At 33.5% G+C, this 7307-nt stretch overlaps 1 long non-coding RNA gene across 3 annotated transcripts; it reads right to left on the minus strand.

Annotated features, from left to right (window-relative positions):
- Window positions 1-1953: 1953 nt before the first annotated feature.
- Window positions 1954-6559, minus strand: LOC127942817 (uncharacterized). 3 transcript variants are annotated; one of them, XR_008149438.1, is made up of 4 exons: window positions 5853-6559; window positions 4619-4909; window positions 2978-3087; window positions 1954-2460 (listed from the first exon to the last, which is right to left on the minus strand). It is a non-coding gene; the product is annotated as an uncharacterized LOC127942817 (long non-coding RNA). The 3 variants fall into 3 exon arrangements; XR_008149439.1 differs by having other exon boundaries at window positions 5814-6559; XR_008149437.1 differs by having other exon boundaries at window positions 4619-6552.
- Window positions 6560-7307: the final 748 nt, after the last annotated feature.

Raw genomic sequence — 7307 nt, forward strand, 5'->3', positions numbered from 1 at the left:
AGTTATTAGTTACATTGCTAGTTACTGCAAAACGTAATATTATTATTGTAACTAGTCACTGTGAAGAGTATGGTGAATCGAGCAAAACGTCTTCCTGAGAGAAAACACTTCCTGTTTGACAGCTTTCGACCCTTGAAGCTGCAGTGACGTAGGCTACTAGACCAGCAGTGCAAAAACTGTTTTTGACTCGAGGGGCATTCGCATAACAAATTAAGTTTTTATTTTATTTTACATTTTATACCATATTTATACGTGAAAATATACTTGGCACTGTTCTCCACCCATCTCTACTTTTTTTATGAGCATAAAATAAGCATACATAATAAAGTAAAACATATCAATAGACAAAAGGAATGAAAATCTATGTATAAAACAAGCAGAAATTATAGTGTCATTCATTATAAACAACATTTATTATAGACGCCACGCCAAACCGAATTTACATAAAGCGAAAGTGAAACTAGAGGCATGTGGAAATGCATCAATCCAAATTTTTTACTTTGTTGCTGTATATAAACGAACAGCTTTCAAATATAATTTCAGATGATAAAAAAAGGATTTTTATAATTCATAAAACAGCACAACCAACACCCAAATACATACTTTACTAAGCAAATAAATATATAGCTAATCCCCACTATATTACACCAATCTCACATGCGTCTTGTTTTCTTTCTCCCATCTATGGGTTATTGATGTGAAGTATATATAACAGGTGCTGGTCATATAAATATAATTTCATCAACAAGTTGATTTATTTCACTAATTCTATTCAGAAAGTGGAACTTGTATATTATATTCATTCATTACACACAGACTGATATATTTAAAATGTTTATTTATTTTATATTTTTATTTTTATGATTATAACTGACAACTAAGGAAAATCCCAAATTCAGTCTGTGGCACTGCTCAGGTGTTATGAGAGCCCAGGTTGCTCTGATAGTGGCCTTCAGCTCTTCTGCATTCTTGGGTCTGACATATCACATCTTCCTCTTCACAATACACCATATATTTTCTATGGGGTGAAGGTCAGGCGAGTTTGCTGGCCAATTAAGAACAAGGATACCATGCTCCTTAAACCAGGTACTGGTAACTTTGGCACTGTGTGCAGGTGCAGAGTCCTGTTGGAAAATGAAATCTGCGTCTCCTTAAAGTTGGTCAGCAGCAGGAAGCATGAACTGCTCTAAAACTTCCTGGTATTCGGCTGTGTTGACCTTGGACCTCAGGAAACACAGTGGACCAACACCAGCAGATGACATGGCACCACAAACCATCACTGACTGTGGAAACTTTACACTGAACCTCAAGCAACGTGGATTGTGTGCCTCTCCTCTCTTCCTCCAGACTCTGGGACCCTGATTTCCAAAGGAAATGCTAAATTTACTTTCATCAGAGAACATAACTGTGGATCACTCAGCAGCAGTCCAGTCCTTTCTGAAGAGACGCTTCTGACACTGTCTGTTGTTCAAGAGTGGCTTGACACAAGGAATGCGAAGCTGAAACCCATGTCTTCAATATTGAACCTTTTCACAATATTCTAATTTTCTGAGATACTGAATTTGAGATTTTCCTAAGTTGTCAGTTATAATCATCAAAATTAAAAGAAATAAACATCTGAAATATATCAGTCTGTGTGTAATGAATTATTATAATATAATTTTTGAATGGAATTAGTGAAATAAATCAACTTTTTGATTATATTTTAATTATATGACCAGCACCTGTATATATATATATATATATATATATATATATATATATATATATATATATATATATATATATATATATAGTAGTCAACATTTGAAGTGGATCAAAACCTTTCATCACATTTATTAAATTTTTTTTTTGCCAGACTTTGCATATTTTTCCTATTTTTATTGAAGAAAAAAAGAGAACTGCATGTGCTATTAAAAGTTTTTGTTTATTTTTTCCCATTTAAGATAGCTGTCAAATTATTCTTATTCAGAGAACTGTATATGTACAAAAAAGGTTTCCTTTGATTTAAACTATATACAAATACCAGTGTTAAACGGCAGGATAACAAACAGTAGTACATTCAAAGCTCCCATTACACTTGATATTAACATAAGTTTAATAACCAGACAGTATCTGGGTGCTCTTTAGCTGACTGGCATTTGCACCTCATATCGATGTGTCTCCAGTCTGCTTTTATAGATGAAACACCACACAGATGATATAAGGTGTTCTTTTTCTGTGTTTCTTTGGTCATGTGGTCATCTTGTTTGGGAAAACAGGTCCATGACGTCCATACTCATGCATCTTTTATTGATTTAACATGTTTTGGTCACACATGCATGCTGGAAATCATCTGATCTCCACATCCTGAAGACTGATAACCTCACCAAAATCTGGGAGACTTGATTGGAGGAAACCCTTTAAAGACTCATCATTATCATTACTGTCTGAAATTCTTATTAACCCACTTCGTTTTATCTGCAAAGAAATGTAATAAAAATTAGTTAAATTACTATACGTTTAATTACACCAATTACGCACTGAAATTATACAAACAGCAAATCCTGCAAATCTCTAATGTTGCTTGAACACAAACGTTTAAATATATTGAAATACATATTTTTATAGATACAGAAAATAGTTTTAATCCAAATTAAATAATATTACGTCCATTTATTCCAAATGAAATGGTTAGATGAGACCGTTTTCATTTAGACTAAACTATTGTGGTCCATGTAAAGGAAATTACTGAAAACTGGATTAATTTCTCAACATTTGAAGATGTTTTGGAGTCAGTTTACACTAGCATTTAAAAGTTTATCACATGTGAATTTAACTGAATTTAAATCCACTTTACTGGAAATACAATCAAACACATTAAAATGTGTGTAAACCCAAATGTTTAAAAGCTTGAGTAGTTGCTGAGGACATTAATCCTACAGCTAACGAAACTGGAAATAAGAGCAAAAAAAGAGAGATGTAAACATATACTTACTTTCCAAACAATCAATGCAGTAACAATAACCAGGACTACGAGGACTACGAGGATGACAGTGAACACGTCTGTCAAACCCACAAGTATTGTGAAGTATTTTTTTGTAGGTCCTTAAACACATATACAAAAAAACACGTAATAAATAAATAAATTAAAATACAAAATACACAGAAACAGCAAAATAAGGTTGAAACATTTTAGTGATACAATAAAAACCAATACTAATAATAAAAAGCTATTAATTAGTTAGGTCCAGGGTTATTATCATTAACAAAATGAAATTGTTAGTTGGAAATAAAGCTAAAATCAAATGAAATACAAATATATGAGAAAAAATTTTAGATAACTAAATGAAATTTAGCTATGTTTCCTTTGTCTACTGCGATGAATAACAACAAACAAACAAAGATATCATATGACTTTGGAAGACTTGAAATATGGACAATGGCATATGGACTCATTTCATAATGTGTCTAACTCTTTAGCTAGTCACTTTTATTGTATGAAAGAAGATCATACTAGACATTGTGCTGTATGTTGTCTTTAATGTTCTGCAGATGAGAGTCGTGTAGGTTTGAACAACGAGAAATAACTATGACAGAGTGATCATTTTCACACTGTAAAAAATGATTGTGATTTTGACAGTAAAACACTGTAAAAATGCTGGATAACAATATGTTTCCATACTATATACAGTGAATAAATGTAATTAAATATATTTAATACATTTAAAATACTGTTAAAAATACATTTTTTGGAAGTGAAAAAGAAAAAGTAATTGTATAATTTAAAGTGAAAAACCATACGCATGAAACTTCATATATGATGTTTTTTTGTTGAAATAGCGTTTTTAGTTTTTTCGTATAAGATGTGTAAATTAGGGTTTAATCTTGCATGTAATTTTGGTAAAAATAATGTTAATTGCATTATTTCTGTTTCATGTGTGTCACCGTGATGGGGATTAGTGTTTTGTGAATGACACTGTGTGCACCTTCTATATAAGTATCGTCCTCCTCAGTTTTTGGAAAAGCGGTTTGTGATGAGCTTTGGTTCATCATGTGACTTTCTCATCACACCAGTTTCTGGTTAATCAGTGCATTACAATGGTTTAAAACAGATATTAACACTTCAATATGTTTGTTTATTAACATTACATCAGTTAATGAAATATGGTATTTTATTGTGAATTTAAGTTAAGTTTTTAAAACCTAAAATATTGGTACCATCTTTTTTTACGATAAAGTTCTGGCTGCTGGTAAATTACCATAAAAGTCACAGAATTGTTTTTCTTTTTCTTTTTTTTACTGTGCGGATGAACTATACCCTTCTTCATATCTGATTTCGGTTTACAAAATCTATTTGATAAGTTTGCCCAGTGTGATCTTAAAAAGTAGTTTCATCCAAAACGGATAATTCTGTCATCATTAACTCACCCTCGTGCTGTTCAAACCTGTAAGACTTTCATTGCTCTATAAAACACGGTATAAAACATACTGTATTGTAATTAAACACTGAGAGATTTCTGTCCCACCATTAAGATCAAATGACGTATTAGCCAAATGTGTTGAGGGTAGGATAAAATTCATAGTGAGTACTAAAAAACAACAACCATAACACCATACCGCACTATTAGCTACTTACCGTAGTTACTCTTGATCTCGTCCTCAGTCAGATTCCTCCGTATAGTCCCTGTCTCGTGCTCCACCACACAAACATACTGGTGCTTCTCCCATTCATCTGGAGTAACACGGAGGGAAACAGTCTTCTGGAAGGTCCCATCTTCATTTGGTAGTAGCTCTCCAAGCTCCACATCCTCTTTGTGATCTTCTCCATTTCTTAACCAGGTGATATTCACTGCTGATGGGTAGAAACCTGTGGCATGACACACTACTGGAGAGAAGGGGTCCTTATGTAACAGAGACACTTCAGGAGCTACAAAAGATTGAGATCAATGTGAGGAAAATACCTAATTCTCAGATACGTTTATTAACATTTATCCATATGATCAACTATGGTCTACTATCGATCTACTATCAGACCAAATTAAACACATCTCGTGATTTTCTGTCTGTTCAACACATGGAAGTAGCTGAAGGAGTTGCTGACAGAGAAAGTCACAGTTTAAATGACTTTACGAATCAAATCTCACCTGAATTAACCAAAGGTATGCAGATGAAGAAAAGGAAGATTTTTAGATGAAAATCCATTGATTTGACACACAATTCTTTATGCAGTCATCGAAGAGCACTGCTAAAACTCTGTAGCATTTCCAACACCTGAATCGTCAGGAAAAACTGGCTAGCATTTCTCTGTCAGCAAAGCTTTCAGCTACTTCCGTGTGTTGAACAGACAGAAGATCACGAAATGTTTTTAATCTGATAATGCCGTGTTAGCTGATCTGAGTTGAAAAGCAGGTTATTGTTTTGGTGAAGCTTCACTGAAATTGTCTCATGCAGGCAGAGCTATCTAAAAGGCTAAATGAGACAAGCCTGAGAACTGCTCAATGTAAATTACTGAATCTAGTGTATGCACATTTTAATGTAAATTAAAGAACAGACTTGCTTTCAAGGGGGGTCTATGTGCCACAGCTCCGTGAAAGATGATTTAAACTATAGTCAACATGAAACACAAGAAATTTACATTTTCTACAGTCAGCTGAACGAGTCTAGGAATGGTAAGAAATGGTGTAAATTTAAAGTATTATATATATATATTACTGTCGTACTTAACCTGAAAGAGAAAACAGACCAAATATATGCAATCAACTTATTTACAAGCATTTGCATTCCTGCATTAGCATACAGTTTCAACATTTAAGTGTAAAACATGCTTGTACCTCTATAATTCCCTCTAAACCCCTCAGTCTCACACTCACGCCAGGTGAAGTCCAAGTAGAGCGTGGCTTTAGCGTTGACTGATGACTTGTTTTGCTCACACTGGCCTCAGGCGTCTGGAGTCGCTGCACCCAACAGACCTGCTAGCGAACTAGCATGAGGCTAACCAGACAAATCCAGACATGATTAATGACATGACAGAAGCAGAAGTGCATAAAGAGTTGTGCGAAAGACAACAGAGATTGTTAGCAAACTAGCTTTAGCATGTAGCTCAGTTTGAAAGAAATCTATTTTAGATACAGATATTACATCACTTTAGACAACGTAGCTTTATTTAAGATCTTTAGCTATTTTCACCTCCTGAACACAAGTCTGTGTTATTCTGCTCATACACTGTGACTGAATCATGGATGTAATTCTGAAGGAAATGCTTGTTTTCATAATCTTTCATCAAATGTAATCACTTTCACTGACACTTTACTAAGTGTCTTCTCACCAGCTCAGCCGGGAAACTTACACATTGGCCAAAGTAATATGTATTTATTGCTTTTTCATTTACTAAAAAGCCTTTTTTTTAGCTGTTGTTGTTGTGTGCAGCAAAATGAGCCAAAAAAGACATGCAGTTTTATACAAAAGAATTAAAGGAAAAGCCATTTTTCTTGCACATGCCTGTTGCCTCATAAACCAGTTAAATTAGGTTTTTTTAAATCACTGTTCATACAAAAATAAATAAGCTAACTGGGTATGGAAAATAATCATCAATAGTACTGTTGGTTAAACCAATTTATTGTATTTTTTCTTTTTTTACCAAACTTTAAAATGTCACATATGAATGGATTCCAAGCTTTAATTATTACTATTTTATTTTTATGTAAATAAATATGAAAAATTTATCATATAAATTATAAAATCAATACCAATAATTATAATTTAGACTATATATATAGCAGGTTATATATATATTTATATATATATATATATATATATATATATATATATATATATATATATATATATATATATATATAAATAATAAAATGTCACACATAAAACGTTTTTACAGTGAGTTAAACAAAAATAAATATGCATTTCTAAATAAACAAACTAATTTTATATAAATTGTTTGATACTTAAATATAATAATTGTGTATATTTTTAATTTAACAATTTTATAGTGTTAAAACATGTATGAATGAATGCTTTTCCATATTCCAAGCTTTCCTGATGCACTGGTGACTTAGGGTGTACTCACACTGCCAGTTTGAACCGTGCCCGAGTGCGTTTGACCACCAAAGCGCGGTTCGTTTGACTAGTGTGAGTGCTCCGAATCGTGCCCTGGCCCGCTTGGAAGAGGTGGGCCAGGGCACGGTTCAGTTGGACTCGGGCGCGGTTCGCATGCAGTGTGAGCGCTAACCGTGCCTGAGCACGGAAAAGGACGCTTTGCATCACGGTTTTGCGACGCTCCAAAACCAACATGGCAGGGAAAGGGTCGCTTT

The sequence above is a fragment of the Carassius gibelio genome, chromosome A22, assembly GCF_023724105.1.
Source record: "Carassius gibelio isolate Cgi1373 ecotype wild population from Czech Republic chromosome A22, carGib1.2-hapl.c, whole genome shotgun sequence".
Taxonomy (NCBI): domain Eukaryota; kingdom Metazoa; phylum Chordata; class Actinopteri; order Cypriniformes; family Cyprinidae; genus Carassius; species Carassius gibelio.